Source organism: Prinia subflava, chromosome 15 (genome assembly GCF_021018805.1).
Source record: "Prinia subflava isolate CZ2003 ecotype Zambia chromosome 15, Cam_Psub_1.2, whole genome shotgun sequence".
NCBI lineage: Eukaryota > Metazoa > Chordata > Aves > Passeriformes > Cisticolidae > Prinia > Prinia subflava.
The window spans coordinates 15488188-15512123 of NC_086261.1; the positions used below are offsets into that span (position 1 = coordinate 15488188).

Consider the following 23936-nt stretch of genomic DNA (forward strand, 5'->3'; position numbering starts at 1 on the left):
CAAAACTCCTGGCTGGGGACGAGGCTGTGCCAAGGCAAGGACTGTGAGAGCTCCCTAGGGACAAATCGCTTCTGACAAAAAGCAAAAGAGGGACTCAAACCCTGGCTGAGCCCACTCCTGGTTGTTACTGCACTGCAGTGCAGCCCCAGCCCCACAGATGTATCTGTGGGGCTCAAATCCCCAGCATCAAAGAGACAAAAAACAGAGGTGGGGAACAGCATGGCCTTGGTTCACTGCTCTGCAGCCCTGTGCTTCTGTGGCACAGGAAGGGTACCAGGAGATGTGCCTGGCTCACAGAGCATTTAATGAAGGTCCAGCACTTCATTAGGCACCCATGGAGCCCTGTGAAGCCCATTTCCACTCTGGATCAGCAGTGCCACGGGCACCCAGCTGGTGCCAGGGTGTGGAGAGACCAGGGGGCCTCGAGCACTGCTGGCAGGGGACCAGGGCATGGGGATGCCAAAGCCCTCCTGCCTGGCAGGGCTGCCCTCCTGCCTGGCAGGGCTCACCACAGGACTCTGCTGTGTCCAGCCCCATGTGCTGCTGGCCCAGGGGACCCCCCTGCCTGTTCTGCCTGCACCCCTGCCCACTGTAGAGCTGTACAGTACCAGAGCCCCCCGAGGGGAGCAGAGCCCAGGGATGGCTGCTTTCTGCAAGGCCAGGGCTTCCCCAGGGCCCTGGGCACCCCACGTTAGCACAGCCCACGGGCACAGCCTGGCTCCAGATGCAGAGCAGACAAGGCTAATGCATGCAACACCTTGGAGTCAGAAGTTAAAGAGCAGCTGAGAGGCAGCTCTGTGGCCATCTGCCAGGTGATACAAGCAGTGCTTTCATAATTCAACAGGCAGTGAAGTATTGGAGCAAGGTAAGGCCAGCAGCCTATCTCAGGGAAGGTATCTTGAGAGCAGGGCTGGCACCTGAATCCTCAAGCCTGCAGGTGTGGACATGCAGAGGGGAAACACAGATGCCCTGCAAGAATCCTGCAGACCTTGCTGCAGATCAGGTAAAAGCTGATTTAAAGGGTGCTGGTAAAAAGCACCCTTCAAAGGTGCTTCTTTAAAGGGTTAGATTTTATTGAGATGAATGAGAACAGGAAATAGAGTCGGACTAATGAAGGCAGCAGTGTGGAAAGTCCTCGGCCCTTGGGGGCTAGGCTGAATAGCTGGAAAGAAGATTTACCTAAGATCTGCCACTTTCTGTTAGGCTCATGGTGCAGGGATTCATCAGCTGGGGATTCATCAGCTCCAGCTGCCAGTGAAAGGGAGATGGGATGCCTTCCTGAGGTGTCCTCCAGTTCTGCCACAAGTTTTTGGCAGAGCCAGAGTTCCCTGTGCAAGCAGCAAAGAAGTGGCTTTCTCTGGATGTCATTCCTGCAGAGCACAGTCAGAAGTCCTGGATTTTGTGGCATCACAAAGCCACGAAGATGGCACTTGGCTGTCCCATCCTGAGGAGCTTTGGGACAGCCTGGGTCTCACTGGTGACTTGCCAGATCCACCCACCACGCTCCCCACTCTCCACAGGCTGCCTTCCTAATCTCCAGCTCTGCAGACCCAACGAGGCACTGGGACCAGTGGTGACAGAAAGGGAAAGAAGGGGGCAGCTGGAAACCATGACTGAAGATATACCCAGAAACCACCACTTAAAATACAGCCCAGCATGGGAATCCCACAGGCCTGACATTGCCCAGCAAAAGGATGCTCACAGCTGGCACAAGCAGCTCTCCTTCCCAGGGAGATGGGAAGCACCAGGAGAGCCTCGGAGGCACAAGGAGGGTTAACTCACAGCCATGGGAGCAGAAAATGAGGTTCCAGTTATTAGTTGATTTATTGGTCTGTCCTCAGTTGGCACTCAGGACTCAGAAGAAAATGTTCCACTCCAAAGCATTAAGCATCTTCAAAGAGCAGAAGCATTAAAAATTGAAATCATAAAATAGACATGTAAATATAGCAGAGGTAAACGGGGCAGCGAGGAGAGGAGCAGAGCGGAGCCAGCCCCGGCCAAGCCTGCGGGGCAAGGCAAGGGCTGTGCCAGGGGGCTGGAGCTCTGCTGGGGGGGCTGCAGCCCCCCAGAGTGGGGGGATAACCTGCAGGGAAGCTCTGGATAGCTTCCCTGAATGACTGCACTGCTCATCAAGATCTGTGGGTTGTAAACACACCAAAGAGCAAAGCTGCCTTGCTGGATGTGTGCAGGAATCTCACCCCACAGCCCCTCACCACTGTCCCCTAGCCTACATTCGATACACTAAAGCCTTTAGGGGTTTTTATTCCCCTTCTCCCACACCAGTTCTTCCCCAAATACTTCAAACATAGCAAGAGAGGCAGTGGGGCTGCCTGCCAAACATTCACTAGGTCTAGCAAACCCAATGAAGTCAACCAGGTCTGTATCAGGAGTTACAGCTCAATGGCAAACTAACGCTTTAGGCAAGGGCTGCTGGTCACATGCAGCATTCCAGAGTCAGGGACATGCACTCACTTTACTCCTGTCCCAGAGGAGCAGGGCAGAACAGACCCAAACCCCTCTGGCCAGCTACCTGCAGGGCAGAAGGATGGTGTCACCCTTCCCAAAGCACCTGCCAAGGCAGAGGGCTCAGCAGCACACCCTGAACCTGAGGATGGGCTGCTGGAGGTGCTGGTCCCTTCCTGGGCACAGAGGAAAGGAAGGGACCCAGTGGAAGTCACTACCCCTGTGTAAGAGTCCCTTGCTGGGCCTGGGAAGTGGGAGCTAAGAACCCCTTCACGTGTTGCTCCAGCATTTGCCCCAGCCTAAGGCACCATCTGCTAGCAGGGGTGGCAAGCCAGGAGAAAGATGTGGGAAAAGGAAAAGGGAGGGTGGGAAGGTCACAAAACCTTCTTGCCACAGTGGGAACATGCATCTGGCTGGGGACTTGCATTTGTGGCAAAGCCATCCTCCGTATGAACATCAAGTGGTGCCTCCTTAGGAACACCGGGCTGCCTGTTGATTATATTTTCACAGCTACCTGCAGAGATACCAAGCCATCCCAATTTTTGCCACTGCTTCTCAGGAGGGTGGAGGATGCTCAGCCCCACTCCAAACCCACACCAGAATGTGCTCAGAGGCCTCAAACCTCCACACGCAGGACGTAAACCCCTCCAAGGACCAGCAACCAGCCAAAGGATGAAACATGAGGCAGCCACACCAGTGGTCACATGAGCTCCTCAGCTTTCAAACCTCTGGAAGGACAACCATCATCTGGGGAAAGGTCTCTGGGGAGGAACTGGGAAATCTCCACCTCCTCCAGAGTGCTGGAGTCCCCAGAGAGCCCCATCCACGTGTGGTCAGCAAGAAGGACCACCACCAGTGCCCCTCATCATGCTCTGGCACAAACCCAGCTCTCTTGGCACCCGTACCTGCTTTTCCTCTACACACAATTTTTTCTTAATTGGGAGCTTGTTAATTATCGCAATACTTTGCGGAGGAAATAAACAGCAATTAGAGAAATAAGTGGTATTTTTATTCCCTGGCACTCTCGCAGAGCTCTCTGACGCCTCCCATCCCTCGCTCCCACACGGGTACGCGCTGCTGCCTGCTCCGGCGTCGCTGCCCGAGCGCTCTGCTCCGTCTGTTCCCCACGAGCAGGGCACTGTGCTGGTGGGCTGCCTTGCTCTCCCCCCGGGGAGGAAGCGTTACTGTGTGAAAGCAGCAGGCTGTCCCACTCTAATCTGTTTTAAAAGTCATAAATTGCTGAGAAAAGCCAGTTTTCCTGCACAACAGAAGGTTAGCGTGTTTAAAGAGAGCACTGGAACTGTTTTTATTAATCAGAACTGCCATAAAGAAAGCATTTTAATTAACATAATTATCCTGTTTGAGAGAAGCAGCCCGTACCTCACAGATACTTTTCAAACTAAAGATGCGGGCTGTCACAGTCAGTCATAATTAAGCAAAATGAGCTGGTTTTCCTTGCTCTGTGTCTGCCTCCTTCCAGCCAAATGCTTCCCCTTTCCTCTTGCACAGCACAAGGCAAGCAGGGACAACCCCATGCCATGGGGGTGGCAGGGCAGGTCTCCATCCCTGCATCTCAGCCTCCAGCATGGAGCAGCTGGGGTTAATCTCCATCCACGCCAGCAGTGCCAGCTCCGGGCACTGACCAAGCTGCAAACCATCAACCTGGAAGATGGAGGTGGCTATAAAAAACCCACAAGATCTGTACGACTCTGTTTGCAGCACAGTCTCACAGTCCACAGATAAAAGATTTATTCTCATTGAAAAAGACAAAAAGAAAACCATAAAAAGCCTGGCACTGGGCTGCCCGCCAGCACCGACAGAGAGGAGCGGGTAAAGCGAGTGAAAAGCTGGCAGGGGCAGGCAGCTGTGTGGGTCTGGGTTTCTCTGAGCATCCCAGACACAAAGCCAGGCCCTGGAGGGCAGCGATTTGACCAGGAACTGCAGCCTTCAGCAGCAGCCCTCATCGTTCTCCTTCTGCCTGTTTCTGCCTGCAGCGTGAGGCTCCACTGCAAGCCTTGGGCAGCATCTTCCATTCTTGCCAACACAGGAAGAGGCTCAGTAGCTCCCTTGGCACAACCCTGCCTGCCCTTTGCCCCTGATGCTGATGTCCCCCCTTCCAAAGTGGCACACAAAGCCAGCAGGTATCACGTCCAAACACAATGTTGGCTACTTCAGCAGAGACCTCCTGCACCACCAAGGTGTCCTGGAGCAGACTCAGACCTAGGGCTGAAGGCAGCACCTCCAGCAACCAGCCAAAATCACCAGCACACACCACCATTCAGTATTTTAACAGGTACTTTAAAGAATGCTCTGCTATTTGGCAGAATGTGCAGTGTCATAGACTGTTAACAATTTGTGGTTTCAATTAAAATCTCCTTTATTTATAAAAGATGGTTCTGAGTTGATGGGTTTGCCCTGAAATAGCACAGCACTGCAGGGGATGCTCGTGTCACATCCTTCATTCACAGCCGGTGTCACCTCACAGGGACCAAGGTCACCATGCTGAGTCCTCAGCCCCGTGTCCCCAGGGACTGCAGGGACAAGAACACCCATCCTGCCCACACAGCACCCAGTGCTGGGTGTCACCACTCTAAGGCAACCCACGTTCCGTTACTGTCAGTCAAGAGCTATCTGCAGGTAGAATGAGGCAAAAAAAAATTGAAAAGAGGTATTTTTAGAGCTCTTTTTCTTCTTTTTGTTGGCGTGGTTTCCTTAAGAAAACAAATCTTGTGTCATCACGTGCTCCACGTGTTGTCTGTCTACCCTAATTACTCTCCGACTCAGCAGTCAAATTCAACAGCTTGTGAGTGACAGCTGAACATCTCTGAGTTATTAAATTCCTGGAGGTTTCATGGAAATAGCCAGGCAGAGTGGAGAGGTCTTCCTCAGCTCAGCTGACCCAGGCTGCAGCAGGAGCCTGGGTCTTGCAAGGCACCAGAGGATCCACATCAGAGAAAGGAAAAGCACAAAAGCCCCAATGATGCAGGGGAAAGGCTGAATCAGAGGATATAGAATGCTAGATATTGAAATCAGTCAATCTTCAAGTATTAGCCCCTGGAAAAGCAGCTTTCTGTAGTGCTGAGTGGCATGTTAACAACCTGTTTTCAAACAGGAAACACAATTTCCATGGGAGAATCAGGTTTTCTGGATGGAAGAATTAAAATATTCAAGAAAAAAAAATCATCAAATACACTTTTCTTCTTTGGTTCAACACAGACTGACACATTTCAGGTGACTAAAAAGACATCTGGGACCCACCACAGAAAGTCTAGAAGCATCTTCTGCATCAAATTTTGTGAGGTAGGGGTCAGAACTCGTGTCAGCCTGCTCCAGGTGCCCCCAGGAGAGCTGGCCAGGGCCACGGAGCAAAAGGAGAGCCCAGGGCAGCAGGGCAACGCCTCGGGCTGGCTGCTGAGGAGGGCTTTGTGTGGCGCATGGGAGGGTTTTATTTCTGCGCAGACTATGAAGCACCCACTTAGAGATGTCTCAAGACCTACTTGTAAGACCAAATAAAAATATCTCTCCTGGTTCTCAATTGTGAGATCTGGGAAGGAGGCTTCCAAAATTGGCTGCGCAGAGGATGGGGTTGTGACACCACAGAGAAGCTGTTTGTAGGTCTCTGTTTGCAGGCTACCAGGCAGGCAGCCTCGCCCTCCCTCAGCCAGGGCATCTGCCTTCCCCAGCTCGCAATCCCTGGCAGAAATAGGTCTCCTTTCTGGAAGGGTTGGGTCGGTGGCACTGCAGCAGCTCTCGCAGCCCGTCCCCTCCTCTGTGGCCGTGTCGCTGTCCGGACAGAGCCCACAGGGCCGGGGAGCTCCCCCCGCACCGCCCGCTCGCTCCCCGGTCACGAACCAAAGCCGCGCCGAGACCAGGCGACGCTGCTAAACTCCTTAGCAGGGAAATGTTAATGAGCACCGAGCGCAGGGTGAGAAAAGCCCTTAATCGCATTAGCTCCGCTGCCAGAGCTGATGAACGTCCCCCAACCGGAGCGCCCCGTCCACACACGGGAGCGGCCGGGGCAGCCGGGCCTCGAAGTGCCGCCGCACCGCTCGGGGCAGGGAGGGAGCACAGTCCTCAAAGCCTCACTGATCCTCTGCTTAACCCTCCAGAAACACCTCCTGCGAGCTGATGGTGCCCACGCCGTGGGGCTGCGGGATCCCGTCCTGCCGGGCTGGGATGCTCTCTGTGAGCGGGAGGCCGTGCCGTGTGTGCCCGCATCCCGGGCTGCCGCTGCAGAAAGGAGTCATGTGCCAGCTTTTATCCTGGGAACTCGCCTTTGAGCTTGTGTAACTCTCCGATGGTTCTTTTTTTCTTTTCCTTTTTTTTTTTTTTTTTTTTTTTTTTTTTTTTGGTTTGTTTTTTACGCGGCCAGGAAATTGCCATATAAAGTGTAAGTATAAAAAGAGCGATTTTCCTCAGCCAAGCAGCCACGTGAGCGGCCCCGCTTGCGCCGCGCCGGCTCCCGGTGCCCGCACGCTGTGTGCACACACGTGTGCGCTGCTCCGTGACACACCGCGACATTTGTTATGGTGACAGCCTGCTGCTCCCCCTTGGGGGAAGATGTGGTGTAATTTTTAGTATAACCTTAAAAAAGGAGACTAGCAAAGCAGCTCTCCCATAAATTTTGTAAGTGACATTTATTTCTCGGTGCATTATTGCTGGTGATGGACAAATCTGGAATTTAGGGGAGCAGCCATCTTCTCCAGTGTGACGAGGTGGTTATCCTTTGGCTCAGCCCAGGCATTGCCTGGGAAATCTCCGGATGCTGAGCCCTCTTCTCCCTTCAAGACCTCAGCACCAAATGCAGCCCCTATGTGCCTTAGGGGGCTCTGGGTACTTCTTTTGGTGTCTGGAGACCCCATCCCTTAGGAAGCTCCTCGCCCATGGGCTGCCTACCAGCAGCAGCACAGCAAAGTTTCCCACCCAGTCTCACCAGCTCAGCCCATGAAAGCATCTCTGGTGTGTTCAGATCCCTGCCCATCCTGGCTGAGGTATGATGGAGTTTGCTTTAAGAGCTCAGCAGATCTTCCTGGTTACCGAGGTGAACTCCCTGCTACCTAAGCCTGCCAAGTCTCAATTTGAATACATATAAAAGTTCTCAACAGCTGGGTGTTTAATGACAGGGACGAGAAATCAGGCTCTGCAGGTCACACCAGGTTATTTCAGCTCGCTGGAGCTGGCTTTGGAGCGTGCCAGGGAGGCTGCTGCTTCCAGCTCTGTCCAAAATCACAGTGGTTCAAGGAATCATAAACCATGCACAACCCCTCTCAAACCATCCCAACCCCCAAAGGAGAGCTCAGAGAACACAGGTGGGGATCCACAGCACAACCCTCTCCAAAATGTGGGTGCAGGGGTTTTGGACCACTGGGTGCCAGGGTGAAATACCATTATTTGTGCCTCGACAGAGGAAAATGCAAGATGCCACTAACTCCATTACATCCATATGGATTCTGCAAGGGACAGAGGGACAGGAGATGTCCAATTTACTACCCTGGGGCTGGACTAGACCAAAAAAACACTTCCAGTTGTTTCACACTGATAAAAGATCAAAGGAGCAGCTTGCTAATGGATAGCAAAGTCTGATGTAATTTGTGGCAGTTATTTGACCTAGGAAAAAGCAGGCTGGTGTCAGCCTTGCTGTGACAAGTGCTTGAGTGTTGCCCTGCCTGCTGGTACACAGGGATCTGCAGAGTCAGTTATTTTGAATTTCTAGGGGAAAGGTCCTTTCAGAAACTGTACTCTGAGTCCTAAAAGACTTGGGCACCTGCAACCACAAAGTGCTTCCAAATAGCCACAACAGGCTTTCCCCACTCTCTGACAGAATCTGGAAAAGCCTTTTCTTTGGGCAGACAAGCGTTTCCCTCTGCTGAGGTGGCTCAGCACCCCTGGAGCATCCCATGTGCTGCTGGGGATGCCTCTCTCTGCCGTTCCTGCAGCGGTGTTTGGGCTCCCTCCCAGCCCAGGGGATGGTAAACGCTGAGCAGAGGCAGCAGTGGCTGCCCAGGCCTGACTCTGGCAGGAGGTCCTGCCCTGTCCCAGCAGCAGCAGGAGCCCTGCCACCTCTGTGAGACCTGGGACTGACCCTCAGCACTCCTCCTCACACAGCCCGAGCACAGGCATCTCTTGGAGTCTCCCAGCATCAACATCCTCTGCTGCCAGACCCCCCAGAAGCGCTGCCCTCCACCCTCTCAACACACTCCCTGGAAACCCCAGCTGTCATTTCCTAGGCCGTGTGGCCAATTCTTGCTCTGGTGTCACCACACATCTCCAATTCCCCACGTCACATCTCAGCTGCTTCCTGGCTCCTCCACTCCACAGCGGGCACAAGCCAGTCATGTTTTGGCAAAGAGGTGCCTACAAAGCCTCAGCTGTGGCCCTGAGTTAAAAAAATAAGAGCATAGGAAAAAAACAAGGCAACCTCAACAAGGCTGAGCAATGTTGACCACGGGGACCTACGACCATGCCACCAGGGTTAGGGGTGGCACCCATGGGAGCCTTGCCTTGGCAGCAATTCACTCTGAACATGCAACTCAGCCAAGAGAACTAATTCTTCCTCTGTGCTGATTGAAGGCTGCATCATCCCCCAGAGGCCCTGGGGGAGCTGAAATAAGGATGAACATCAGGTCAGACATGTCTCCAGCTCACAGCCACGCACACATCTGTCTCTCCAAAGAGCTTGGAAACAGAGTCACAAGCACAGCCCAGCCCCAAAATCCACTCTGAAGCATGCAGGTGAGGAGGGAGGAGAGCTCCTGGTCAGCCCAGCAGGCTGCACGGTCTGAGGAGGAGGCTCAGAGGTGCTCAGAGTGAGCTTTCCACTGTCTCTTGCTCAGCTGCCCATGACCACTGGTGCCCAGTGGCCAGAGACCCCATGGGGCCCTCACAGGCACAGGAGACCAAAACACCCCTTCTCCCTCCTCAAAACTCCATGTTTATCTGAACACCAGCTTAAGGCTGATCTAAGGGAGTACATGCCCTCCTAAGTTATGATTTAAAGTTCTAACAAAAGCCATTCACTGTTTTGTCTGGGCAAGCTTCTGGGAGCACCAGCAGCTCAATTTTATTGATAAAAGCCTCTTTTCTCTAAAAACATGGGACCAGTTCTCCCCATGACAGCGAAGCATGAGAAACACAGAGCTTCAGACTGCACAGGACAACAGTTTTCCAGCATTTCTGCCAGGCTATGAGGAAAAAAACCATATCCAACAATATCTGCAAAGAAACTCAGTGTGAAACCCTGAGACACCAGCGGGCAGAGAAGGTTTCCAGCCTCTTCCAGCACCTGGGAGTGAAGCGAAGGATGCCACCAGGCACTGTACAGGGCATCTGTGTGTTGCTTTGCTTTGCTGTCCATTATTATGCACCCCCAAGGAAGCACCTCCTGTGTTGTCAGCAGACCCCTGCTAGTTCCAGGAGAGCAGCCCCAGGATCTCCTCCAAGGTGCTACCATTGACTATAGGGGGGAAAGAAAATCAGGAAGCAGACAAGGAACGCATGACTTTCCCATCATGGAGGGACTGCTGGGATTTGCTGGAAGGCATCCAATTAGTTAACGACCACTCCAGAGATGAGCCTGGTCTGGAATTAGTAATTAGTGACCACAAGACAAGCAAGAGTGAATATATTGGAGAAATCCACGTCTGTCCTAGGGATTGACTTAGGAGAAGAGAGTCTGCCCAGCAAATCCACACTGAAATGGAGAGGAGCAGCTGGCAACCAACAAGCAAGCAGGATGACATAGATCCCAGGAAGATGCACAACACCAGGAGCAAACATCACAACCGGTCCCATCCTTGACATCTGTACCAGGAACTGGCCCAGCTGGAAGCCCTTGGCCCTGGAGCTGGCTCTCCATGCTGATCCCAGCCCATCACAGGCAGCACAGGCACAGCCAGTGAACACTTCACTTCTGATGAGGAAAACTGGAGCAACGAAGTGAACAAGACATATCAGGCTGGCTGGGTGCCTCCTGCATCCACCATCCACAAAGACCACGACTCTGGAAATCCTGGAATCATTCCCTCATATTCATTTTCCTTATTGGTCTTCTCTCCAGGTTCCCAAGCATGCTCCAGTGCAGGACACATCAGCTTCCAGGTCCAAGGTGGCTCGGAGGAGCCAGGCTGTCACCAGCAGCATGGCCCTCCTGGGCACAGGCGATCTCCCACCAGGTTCTTCTGGTTGAGAATCAGTGGCTGAGCTCTGGGGAGGAGGAGGATGTGTCCTCCCGAGCATTCTCTCCCAGGCCTCACAGCTCCCTGTTGCCGTCCGCCTCTCCGGAGCATGTCCCCATGCGGCAGGAGCTGCGGAGCAGCTCTGCACCCAGCCCCTGTGATAAATTAGCCAGGGATTCAGGCATTTCGGCGCAGCTGCCTCATCCTCTGCCAGTGTGACAATGTGATTAATTTTGGGTGCAGATGAAGCTCATTTATCAGAGGCACGTGATGGCTGCGCGGGCTGCAGGGGCGTGCAGGGAGCCCCCGGGGTGCAGGGCAGAGTGGGAGCAGAGGCACAAGGCAGGAGGCAGGGAGGGAAAGTGAAGAGCCAAGCCTGGGGCTTCGCTCAGGAAGGCTGTTTGCCACGTTGGCTCATGATTAAGCATGCTGAGGGAGAAGAGCCCGCGTGGGAAGAGAGCTTTTATCTTTGCTAACACACATGGCCATGTCTGGGGAGAGATGTGCGGCGGGAGGGGTGTAAGAGGATTGGGGAGAAGAAGCCGTGAGTTGATTACGTCGTGTCAGGAGAGGCAATTCTACCACCATGGCCACTTCTCCCCAACTGCCCCCTCCTCCAGGCCATTTTCCACTTTCTCCCCTTTTCTAAGGACCAGTGGGTCCTGCCTTGCCTGCCCCACTCTGCAGTTACAGACATTTGCATTTTGCTGCTGGAGGGAGTGTGGCCAGAGCTGCTCCTGCAGGAATTGTCCGGGAAGACAGAGCTGTATGTTCACTTCCCAATGTAACACAGCCCTGACAGAAAAATCTCTTGATTGGTTCATCCACCTATTAGCTGGAGTTTCTCCCGTGCTGGAGTATGGCAGTGCTGCTTCCTTCACACAGCACAGCTCTCCCAAGGGCCTGAGCTGCTCCCAGCTGAGGCTGCCAAGGTCATGAGCAAAGCATCACAGATCAGGAGTCTCTGCACGGTTTTGGAGTGAGGAGCAGCTTTTGGGATAAGCTCACACCATGCCCAGTGCCCTCTGGTGAGATGGATGCACAAGGAGAAGACATCAGGGCAGTTCCCTAGGCACCAGGATCCATGACCTTCATTGGCCCCCTGCCATGCTTAGATATGCCCCAGACAGTGGTGTCCCTGTTGTAGAACAGCTCTGTCTCAGAGCAAGGTCATGCCAGCAGCACCCCAAAACCCTGAGATCACCATTGCAATCCTTCCTTCGATAATTTTAGGCTCCAAGTAGTGAACTATTTGCAGCTAAAGAAAAGAAAACCTCTTAAGTTCAACAGGGCCGTGCAATCTGGGATAACAGTGGCAAATCCTTGAGGACATGGCTGATGTCAGTGCCTTCCACTGGACTTAATTATCAAACCAACAGATTGCATCAAACAAAGAGGCTGCTTTTTTGGATAAATGTGTACTTTTTAAAGAGATCACATCAAGAGGACAAAGGTGAAGATGACACAATACATGGTAGCCATGCTGATTGCGAGACACCCCTGGTAATTTACCTCAGCACAGAACCAAGACCCTTTCTGCTGTGTTAAAGGTGAGGTTAGAAAACCCATGGGGACTTCCGAAGTGTGAAAACATCAAACACTGAAAGACACAGGGAGTTGAGCCTGAGAAAGCCCAGAAATGTTACCCTTCTACCCACTGGTCCCCCAGGAGGGTCAGCTGGGTGGCTGGTGGCAGAGAGAGTGGCCTGAGAGGAGCACGTGCCTGGAAAGGCTATAGGTGACAACACCAGCTTGCAGCCAGGACTGCAGCTTCTGACATCCACATTTCTTCCAGATCCTAAACTCTCCTCTAAGCCTGGTTCCTCTGCAAAGGTCCCCGGGCAGATTGTGCTCTCCTTCCACCCATCAGTTCACCTTTCTATTGTTCCAAAGGTCCCCTGAGTCGCCACCCAGTGGAAATACCTCCCAGCTATTTTTACAATCATCATGCCAATCACCAAAGCTTTCAGTTCCCATCCAACAAAGTTTACCCAGGAAGGATTAAAGATCCCACACTGTTTCCCTTCATGGATTATGGGAGGGCACAAATGGACATAGCTCAGTGTATTTTCACACACAGGGCAAATAATTCTAGGGTGAAGTGCAGCAGAAACTGGCTCTTTAACAGGGACACACTCAAGCTCTTCCGCCTGCCTGGGGAGCAGTGGTGGTGCCCAGCCCCAGTGCCCCTCCAACCCCTCACAACTCTTTAGCAACAGACGTGGACTCAGCAAGGAGAAAACACAACTGCACTTACCAGAGCTGAAATCCTACAAGGGGCTGCTGGTGAGGCAAGGAACCTGGGGAAGAGGAGAAAAAGAGATGTGGTTCAATGGGTTGGCTGTGGACAGCAGCAGGGGAGTGTTGGTGTGGCCCAGCTCTGCCAGGGTGGGTGGGGCAGCATATTCAGACAGGACTGTGGCAGGTGATCTACCCTTGCGTGCATCAGGACCATCTAAATTGATCAGGGCCACCTAAATCCACCCAGTCCCACTCACCAGCCCCTCCAGGTGCTGAGCTGGTGCTGCCACACACAAGAGGAACTCAGCAAGGAGTTAAGGAGCCTTTTCCATCGTTACCATCCTGGTATGAACACCGGGCTACCCCATCAATGTTCCCCTCTCATCAGCTCCTGGAGCACGCCACGCAAATCTGCGCTGAGGAGTCACAACAACGCACCTGGGAAACCATAAATATCTGTGAAAAATCTCCCCATAAATCCACGGGAAGGGGAATTTACAGCGCTTTCTTTGGAGATTTCTCCGGGTGTTCCCTATTAAGCCATTGTGCTTGTTTGCATAAGTATTCCTCAGACAGTAAAGTCTTCTCTGCCATCAGTTATCGACTCTGCAAACAGCAGCCGCACCAGGCGTGGGACGTACAAACACCCAGCTGTAAAGATGAGGGACTGCCTCCTCACCTTGTGAAGAAATAAAGGGTATTAATTGTTCAGTGCAACCACGGCACACTCCCAGCAAGGACAGGGTGAACAGGCAGCCCTGACACGTGCACAACCACTGAGAAAAGGGAAGCAAGCCAAAAAACTCTTGGTATGCTCTCAGGGTATGCCACACAATGGCAAAGCTATGGAAAAAAATGAGGATTTTTCACATCATTGAGGAAAAAAGTATCAAGCGGAGAAGAAATATACAAGTGCTGGAATCAGCCCCAGGTACCAGAGAAATTGCTGTAATACATTGTCCAGCCACATACCAAGGCCACTACAGAAATTAGGGAAGGAAGTGCCTTGGCTGATGTCGCAGCAATGAATACACTTGTTAGTGATAATACATCAGCTACCAGGCTGGGTAGAAGCCTTTCCAACAAGAAGGGTTGACACAGGGCTGTATTAAAGAAGGTAATACTCACTTAAGACACCTACTGGTCTCATCTGATGAATGGCTGACACAATACATCATATATATGCAGCAGGGGGTTGAAAATAACAGAATATGCTCAATGGTATCAGCCCACACCTCTGGAAATACGGGTCCCTGATATACAACCTGGAGATGTCATTTTAATTAACATGTTCTCATGAAAATACAAACTGGAACCTAAGCGGGAAGCACCATATAGCATGTTCCTATGTTTCTGTATTAAAGGTTTAGAAGAAGAAAGATGGATACACCATTCTCCCATCGAGCAGGTGGTGACTAGCCAGCCAGCTGACAAATGACTGACCCCTGGAAAAACTCTCACATCAGCTAAGAATGAATGGGACATCTCACTGCACTTGTTATTATTGACTCTGTTACTGCTACAGCATAGCTAAGGGTAAAAATGATGGATGATCTGGATTAGCAGAAAGTTAACAAATCCAAAGAGAAGATAGTTTTCCTAGATTATACAGGAACAAAGTTCCAAATTCCTGGAACACCTGACAGGAAAGCTCTTGCTTTTTGGTGTCCCTCAGATAAGGTTTATAATTTAGGGCAAAGGTAAGCAGAAGGACGGGTCTCATTGCCTTGATAATACCAGCTGCTGCTCAAGACTTAATACCAGTTTTTGTGTGATGACAGATAAGAGTTTAAGAAATAATAGCATACAATTAACATCACTTGTGACATGTTGACCCAGGACTGGTTACCCTTTCCCTGCTCATCCCCCTTCAAAGCAAACAAAGAGGGATGCAACTGGTATTACAGGGACAGGATTGGGAGCCCTAAACGGTATAGATGTTGAAGTGCTCCTAAATAAACTAAGTGCAACAACAAGTGATTTAAGCAAATTAGAACACCCATTGCGATCCTCTCTATTAGCACTGGGGACTAATCAATGGCTCTTATCTGATATATTGCCTCTGTGGGAGAAAATTAATGAGAGAAACCACTGCCTGATTGTAGAGGCACTTGGAATGGTCCAGGGCAATCTTTCACCAGCTCTTAGATGTATCCACACTCAACTCTGGATGCACTCCACAGTGGCAGCAATTGCAAGGGTGGGCAAACACAGCACCTTACCCACAGAGGTTTGAAAAGCAGCTTGGGACAACACAACTGGAAGAGAATTCCAATCCTGGTGGTATTTGGCCAATTATGACCCCATTGACAATAAGGTCACAGTTTCCATCTTAGTAATATAATGCTTCAGTACACAGCACATAGCCCATTGTTGCTCTAAATTACAATACAGTTATCCTCTTTCCCATAGAACATAAAGTATGGATACCACAAAGTGGACACAGGTGGCAAACAGGATATGGGAACAACAAGGATTCAACGTAAATGTAACACCATTAAACCCCAAGACATATCTTGACACTGAGCAAAATGTTTGTCATTTTGAAACACATGCCAATGCAATCCCTGCAAGTGCACTTATGGAAAAGGATATATTTTCTTAAGGGCCCTTTGTGGTTTCATATTAGTAGGTGATATTATTGTAGACCCAAGTAATCCTTTGAATATTTGCACTCGTAACTTTAGTGGAATTATAGGGTATGATTTTAATTATACAGCTCCTGTTACATCCCGCCAGTTGTTACAGTCTAATTATACACTAGTTAAAGACTTGTTACCTACTTCAACTGGAATTAATCTTAATGCTGGTAAGGAAACTATCACAACATGATTACTTAGATCAAGTATTAAAATATATATGAATTGATAGAAAAAAACTATAATCACTGTCCACCATAATGGGGATGCAATGTGGTGTGTGTTCAAAAGAGGAAAAAGAGATGGAGAACACCACTGGTGGGAAACTGTCCTGGGGTGGTCAGCTACAGGAATTTATAACCTCCTGCTCCACCCAGTGGTAATCATACTAGCTTTGAGTCTATTAGGTCTAGTGCTTGTGATCATTCTGTATATAAGATTACGGGAGCTGATCATGGTTTTTGAAAGGCTTTGCAAGCTTTGCTAAATGTATTAGCAGGGATGCTTAATAAAAACAAAGGGAGGGTTGTAAAGAAGTAAAGGATATTAATTGCTTAGCGTAACTTGCTTAGCATTAGTAGCTAAGATGTGCTGAAGCTTTAGGCCCCACTTTGAGCAGATTTCACCCTGCACAGCTTCTGCAAGGCTGCCTGGGTTAATTTCCAGGAGAGCAGGTTGTATTTCAGCTATGACACTTCTCTGCATGTTTAACGTATTCCTATCGTGGCTCCAAGGTACTTCTGCATAGATGGGTGGGAGACAGGGGAAAATGAATAACACATTTTCTTCCAGCATGAAATTGTGAGAGTGTCCTCCACTGAGTGCAATTACTGTGTCTATGACTTCTGTAGTCTGGCTAATACTGCTAAGTATACTGGAGATTAAGGGATTTGGGGCTGTAAAGTCCATTTCATCCATCCAGGCCTGAGCAAGGCAATGAGAACAGGGAAAGTCTTGCAGAAACTGCTGGACCAAGCAGGGTCTGGCCTGCAGGTGACCGTCCCACCACATCCCCTTGCTGCTTTCAGACCTGTCCCAGGCAGCTCTGAGCTCTGTGAGGGACACGAAGGAGGGCAAATGCAGATGCCAGAGCCAAAGCACCTGCAGCCACATCCCCAGGGCTGACTCCTCCCCAGTGGCCCCCAAACCCAACACGCCCCATCAAGGATGCTCCTGACCCTATGCCAAGCACTGCTGTCATGTTCCTGGACTGCTGAGCCCCCACCAGGGTGTGGTGTCAAGGACACAGGAGACAGAGGGAGGGACTTAAGCAGTCATGGTGCTGCTTCTGAGAGTGCTCAGGAGGCACAGGGGAAGAGCTGTTATCCCTGAGCTGGAGACCTGATAACAGCACTGGAGCATTTCTGCTTTGGCCGAGGGATGGCCTCTCTGCCCCATGGAGAGGGAAGCTGCAGTGCCCCCACCAGCTGCACTGCACTGCCAGTCCCAGCCCTGCTGCACCTGGCCCCTCACAGAGACACCCTGGGGGTGCAGGCTGAGCTAATGGGGGCAATACCCTACCCCAGTGCTAGAAAAAAGGAAGCCTCAAAATTCCCTCTCCTAAGGAGCCAGCATCCTGCCCAGTTCAGAGCAGGCTGAGACCAAGCCCCGCCGCCACTCCTGCCCGGAGGGGAAGCCACGGTAATCTCCCTCCAGCTCTTCCAAGCCAGTGGAATATGAAGCAGAGCAAACACTGGGTTGTTGTGAGGGCATTGAGGAGTGAGGCAGAGCAAGGAGATAGCTTTGAGTAGTAAAAGCTGCCCTTAAGTTATGAGCTGAGACACAGCCTTATGCATCCCCGAGCACCAGAGGAGCCATCTCCACTTTGATCTGAGTTTGATTTAAAATGGAGCATCTCCCTCAGCATCACCCACGGGGCAGCAGTGCAGCAACCTCATTTTCCTCTGCTTTATCCCTTTTGCAACCTGCTGTGTGCCCGAGGTCCCAGGGCCACAAACTCTGGCTCCCTGCACTCCCTGGCCATGATGTTCTGGGGCACAGCCCTCAGCTGTGGGTGCCTCCTGCTCCCTCCCTGCTCTGGGTGGGGATGAGCCAGCACAGAGCCAGGGAAATGAGAACTTGCTGGGCCATAATGCCCATTCAGTGCCCATTAGCTTCCCACAAATCCTCCAGTCCGTGGCCTTATCTTCGTCTGCCATGTCCCCTTGCTCCCCCTCCTCCTCCCAGGCCAGTGGTCTTTTTGGATGTGCAGACAAGCTGTGTAGATACCCTTGGCTGTGCTTGGGAGCCCTTTAATGGCACTATCTGCAGGAAGGTCTGATTGGAGACACCCCTGACACCCCCTGGTGACACCCCTGACACCTCAGGCACCCATAGGCGATGGGATCGCCTCACACAGCACAGCTCATGGCCAAATGCTCTCCTGCTCTTGAGGATTGAGTATCAGACTCTGAACATTAACTTTTACAGCATAATATATCCCACACCAACCCACATAGCCAAGAGATACCCCAAAGCCATCACCACATCTGGATGCAAATGATTGTTTAAACACCCCACACAGTCCTGTGCATACAGAATAGATTTACTGTCACTTCTTGTAAAATTAGGAAGGGATAAAACCAAACAGCTGAGCAGCAATGTCTGCTGGGCAGGGGGGAGAGCAGCACCAGCACAGCTCAAGGGCTTTGGCTAGAAAGGGAGCTCCAGAATTAACACCAGCACAGCTCACCATGAGGCATCTTAGCTTGCAGCTCCTGCCCCAAGAGTGGATTTGACCTGGGAGCCCTCCTGACCCGTGGCAACCTCGCAGAGCTTGTTTGAATCAGCACTTTCTGCACACAGCCACATTTCAGTGGGCCTTCACTGCGGGGCAGGGGGGACAGGAGGGGCAGGCAGCTCCTCTGGAGGTCCAGTGAAGTTCCTCAGACCCACATCAGATGAAAAGCACTGACAGAGGAGTTCAGCCCGACTGCTCTTGCTGCAGAGGTGCTCACTGCATGAGCCGTGCAGGAATTCAGTGGCAACACAGAGCCAACAGCAGCCCTGCCACTGCCCAGGAACAGCTTCAGATCCCTCGTTCCCCTCGACCCGAGCTGTCTGCTCCCCACCTTGTTCCCCTGGGACATACATCCATGGACTCAGCACTGGTTTGCAGAGGAGAAAGTTCACCTTTTCAGCAAAGAGCTCATGTTTTACACAACAAATTGAACTCAGCCCAAGCCTTAGTATTCCACCAGAAACTGTTTTCACAGGAAGTTTGTGTCCAGTCCGTTCCATCAAGAGGCACAGCTTCCAACATGAGGAAGGGCTTTGGAAAACAGAGCATTCCTCAAGGCAGCAAATAAATGCTGGACCAGAGTCAGTGGCTGGAGGCTGGGATCTAGGCAGACTTGGACTAAATAAGGCCCAACTGCTGGACAGTCACAAGGAATATTGCAGCAGCTGAGTTAGGAACAAGATGAATACACAACCTTCAGCTATGTCAAGGGACAGTGAGGCTGTTTTTCCAAAGCAGGTGCTACAAGCAACATCCAAGAGTTACAAGTGGAGTACAACTGTGGAGGGGCTGGTTTCCACCAGTGTGACAGAGCTGTGACACGGGGCTTGGGGGTGGCACAGCCATTACGGTCTCAGGTGTGGCACCAGCCTTTGCTCCAGCCAGCAGGTCACACCCCCCTCCAGCCATGGGGCTGTGGGACAGGATGGGAGAGGAGATGCATTCCCAAGCCCATCTAACCTGCCATAACCCACAGCATCCTTACATCAGCAACCATAACTCCTGCAGGATCTCCCAGCCCTTCCAGTGAAGGGGAAGGAAAATTCTCCTTCATTGTGGCTCCCACCTTTTATCTTTGAAAGCCACAACAGGCGAGGTTAAAAAAAAACATGACAAATAATCTAAGGAAAAGAATACAACAGCCTTTGAAACTCCATCCTCCAGTTGAAAGGGGGCGATGGAGGCAAGGCAAGAAAGCCAGTGTAAAACCTCATTACCATCAGAAATCCTCTCTCCCTGCCCTTACCTCCTCACTCATTTCCATATCACAGGGGACACAATACCTTTCTTCTCTGGAAAACATCCCATTTTTGCAGAGACCAGCTGTCCCCACCCCCAGCACTGGCTTATGGAGCTGGGGAACAAAAGCCAGGCTCACACCTACTCTGGCAGGCGATGCCAGTGTGTGAATCTCCAGGCCCTTATCAGCCTCTCAGGAGCAGTTTTTACCATTATTATTATTAGTCTACTTTATCTTTTTTTTTTACCTTTAGCTTCAAGATCCTTTAGTCAGTCAAATTACACTCAGAGTAGCAGAAGTGGCAGAAAATAAAGCAGTATAAGGGGTTCAGGAAGTTGTTTTCATCTCAAGGAGCACATAAGAAAGGTTGACAAGTCTTTATTCTGCTCTTATGGGATAATCTGTAGGTTCCTAGCTGGTGTGGGGGGAGTGGGAATTAAAAAGGCATAGAAGAAATTGCAGGAAGTAAAACTGAGGCCTCTGGATAAATTGAAGTAACGTGCAGCTTGGCTGGCAGCTGAGAGCACTGGAGGGTGAAATGTGAGTGCCAGGAAGGAAAGGGGCAGTCACAGGGTCCAGGCAGGGCTGGACAGAGGGTGCTGGGTGCAGGGCAGGAGGGTCCCTCAGCCCCCTCCAGCTGCTCGTTCCTCCTGCTGAGTGGACCTGTCACATCTTTCCAGTCCAGAGCATCACTAACAGAGCAGGCGGAGAAGGGAGGGGAAGCAAAGCAGCTCAGACATCAGTCAGCATCCCCCAAACTGCCCTGGATCGCTGGATTTGTCCTGCTCCTGTCTGGCTGCTCTGATAAAAGCTACAAGCATCAAGTCAGGCACGGCAAAATTCTTCTGCCCAGACTTCAGGCTCTCACATTTACACGCACAGCACAGGGCCCTGGGAGCTCCCAGCAAGCAGTGAATGCCAGGCTGGGAGCACAACCAGGGTGCCAAGGAAGGGGCCAGGATCACAGGGAGATGCACAGAGGGGGAAGAAGAGGTGGGACCATCAGCTCCTCTCTGAGCCATTGGCCCGTGGGGATTAGGGATGGACAGAGGCAGTGCTGGCCAAGAGAAGCAGGGACAACTTTGTGTCATCGGCTGCAGGCAGGCACGAGGTAGCGGGGTCCTGAGCAGCACAGAAAAGCTGCACGAATGCATTTGTGGTGTGAGACAGCCTTTCCCCAGCGGCTGTGCAGAGAGCCAGGGATCCCTGTCCTCGCAGCCAGGGCAGGGGGTCCGGGGCAGCCCCCTCCCCGGGGCAGGCAGCCGATGCCTCTCAGCCGTTCCACGGCCGAGCCACGCGGTGCCGAGGCAGTGCTGTCGCCAGTGATTGATGGCACGGTTCAGGAGGAAATAAATTCCCAGGCTCTTGCAGGAGGTGAACTGGGGGGTGTATCCATCTTAAAGATGCTTAATGAATGTGCCACAGCCCGCAGAGTGGCAGCAGATACATCTCTGCAGCCAGAATTCCCCACGCTGTTCCTTGCGAGGTTCAGGCACAATTTAACAGCTTCTTATTGATTTTATTTATGTTTCCCAGGCCCTGGCAGTGTCCAGATTGCCCCAGTCCAACAAGAACCCCACAGTACAGAGGGGACTTGCACTTGATTTTCCCATCCTGCTCCTCAGCCCTGGGGACAAAACCTAGTGTTTGGCCACGAGAGATGGAATTTTAGGCTCACGTGGGCTTCAGCTCCAGGAAGGAGGATGATGCAGGACAAGTGGGGCAATGGTGAGCACTGGCACAGCACTGGGGCAAACGCTGCTGCCACCCACCCACGTCACCCCAGCACCAGGCTCTGGATTACACCTTTGGAACTCGAAACAAAATAAGGACCTTTCCAAAGACACCCTTGCAAGATGGACTTTGGAATGTCCTAGCTTTTATATAGCTCAGCACACCTTAATTTTCAAGGCAAGAAAAATGGCAATCAGCAGTTCTGGCATGTGATTTGGCTTTGTTTTTCCCTCTTCCCCCTAGGGAAAAAAAAAGGAAAAAGAAAGAAAAGCAGCAAAGAACAGCAGAGACCCAGCTGACCTTTCCAGCTAAGAGACCTTGTCTGAATCACTGGATGGTAACAATGAATGAAATGCCAGGGCCCTGCCTTATAAATACCAGCTTCCTCTTGGGGTGAAATGCCATCTTCTGAACATGGAAAAGCTGCAAAGAAAATGTCACCCTCGCCAAGGTGTGAAATGCCAGCCTGCTCCAAGATCCTGGGCTCACCCACGGAGAGATGGGCAGGCTAATGCCTGCTGCTGGATTTCCCAAATTCCTCCTGTCCAGGGCCTTCTCCAAAGCTTCATGGCATGAGGGTGACAGAACTTCAGTGTGGGACAAACAGAGCATCAGCCCTCCAGCATTACCTCCAGCATCTCAGCAGTGAGTACTCAGAAAAGCTTCCTGGAGGATTTGGATTATTTCTCTTTTCCAGTGGCTGTGAATCAGAGGGCCAGTAAGACAGACAAATCATGTTTCAAGAATGGTTGGATGAGCCAAAATAGTTATTTCCAGTTTTACCAGTGAGATGAAAAAACAATTGAGCATAAGGAGATTTTGCCAGCTAAAAAGTTTATCACAACCTGAACTCCTAGTTCCCAGCAAAAGCTGTTGTTGCTTTATTTATTAAACACGGGAAATCATCCAACATACTGTCCTTGTGTGAAAAAATGCTTCCTATGAAGCTGGTGATATTTGCAACATCTTCCCTTCCCTTCCCTTCCCAGGGCCAGGTTTGGCTTAATCAAAACCACATTTTCCAGCAGCTCGTCCTCCCTTTCCCCCCATTTAGCACCCTCCTACCTCAGTTTCCTGGTACCAAAGCCCCAGTACCAAACCTGTGCCAGGTCAGGGCAACACAGCACGAGGGACTACTTGCACCATCTCTGGGAACTGCAGGGCTGCAGAGGTGTAACCAAGCCTTAATACCTGATAAAATTACATTGGGAAATGAATGAAGTTGCTTTTTGTCTTCTGGGAACTGGAGCTGTTCTCTTTCCCCACACCCACACCTTCTTTTTTTTTTTTTTTTCCATAAATGTGTGAAATAATTTTACCACACTTTTTTTTTTTTTCGTTCAGTTACTCCTCCTCCCCTCAGATCTCGCCCTTCCTGGCATTTGAAAATAGCTCATGAAAAGGAGGAGGAAGGAGGGGAATGAAAGGAAGTGTGTGGGGATACAAGATGGAAGGGAAGGGAAAAATATATGAAGACTGAAAATACATGTTTTTCAAAGCAAATCAGAATGGCTGATTGCTTCGACTCCAGAACCCGTTCTGGGAAAGGACTAATAATTTGGGAAGTCCTCTAAGGCTCTCTGCATCTTTTCAGTTGTTAGGCAACCTAGGAAGGTTGCACAGCGTGCCTGCCTGCAGCTGCCTGTACCTCCTGTGCAGGCAGCCGTCCCAGCTGGGAGTCAGTGCAGCAGGGAAACGCGACCTTCCAGGGACCCAGATGCCATTTGTGGTCAGAACTGACCAAGATCGCTCTAAATGGATTTTTTTTTGACTTGTGCAACACTCGTGGCTGGAACAGAAATGGCTGGGAAAACCTCCTGAGGTTTGATAACCCGCCGGCAGAGCAGCAGCTTGGCCCCACAGGACCCAGGAGCACGGTGAGGGCAAGGGTCTCAGCCATCTCTGGCCTCAGAGGGGCTGCAGGATGAGGGCTGATGGGGATTTTTTCTCCAGCCAGCACCAGGCTGATGGCCAGGATGCCCCCAGATTGCTGAGCAAGCCATTAGTGCTGGAGCAGTTCCAGGGAGGGGTTTGTGCCCTACCCCTCTCCCTGCTTGCCTTGTGGAAGATCTCCATGGGAAACGGTTTTAATGCATCAGCATCCATGTGCATAGCATCCAGGGCTTTCCCCCAAGTGCTTCTCCAAAATGGATTTAATCCTTGACCTGGAGCGATGCTGCTCTCACAGGTCCCCAGGGAATCAGAATTCCTGTTGCTGCACAGCTTTCCTGCCACGGAGAGGTAGCGGGGCAGCAGCATCACACCCCTGATGCAAATCTCCTCTCAGCCTTGGCAGTGGTAGGGCTGCCGGCACAGGGGGAGGGATGCTCACTGCTAGGGGAGGCAACCAGGGCAGTCTTTCCCTCCCACACCCTTTGTCTCCATTTGATATCTCTTCCCTCCCTGCACAGCACCTTCCCCCTCCTTCCTGCTCCTGTTCTTTGGGCAGCAGTTCTGGGGCCAAATGCATGTTTTCCAGCTTTTTTCTTTAAAAAGCCCCTAAAACCGAATTCACTGCAAAGCAACCACTGCATGTCTGTGTCTGACACAGAAGGGACTCGGGGATTTATGTTGGTGGCGGCACCAAGGGGAATCCACAGCTGGATCAGCAGCAGCAGGAGCAGGAAGGCTGGCAGCCGCAGGCATTGCCAGCACGGCTGCTGCTGGAGCCCTGGGGAGCCACCCCGTGAGCAGCACAGCTCCGC

At 51.5% G+C, this 23936-nt stretch overlaps 1 protein-coding gene across 1 annotated transcript in view; it reads right to left on the reverse strand.

Moving 5' to 3' along the window:
- The window catches only part of LINGO1 (leucine rich repeat and Ig domain containing 1), a 152004-nt gene that overhangs the window by 88069 nt on the left and 39999 nt on the right, over positions 1–23936 (reverse strand). Inside the window, exon 3 of the mRNA XM_063412132.1 lies at positions 12895–12937. The gene's annotated coding sequence lies outside the window, so the exon portion shown is untranslated. The remainder of the gene's footprint in view (positions 1–12894; positions 12938–23936) is intronic.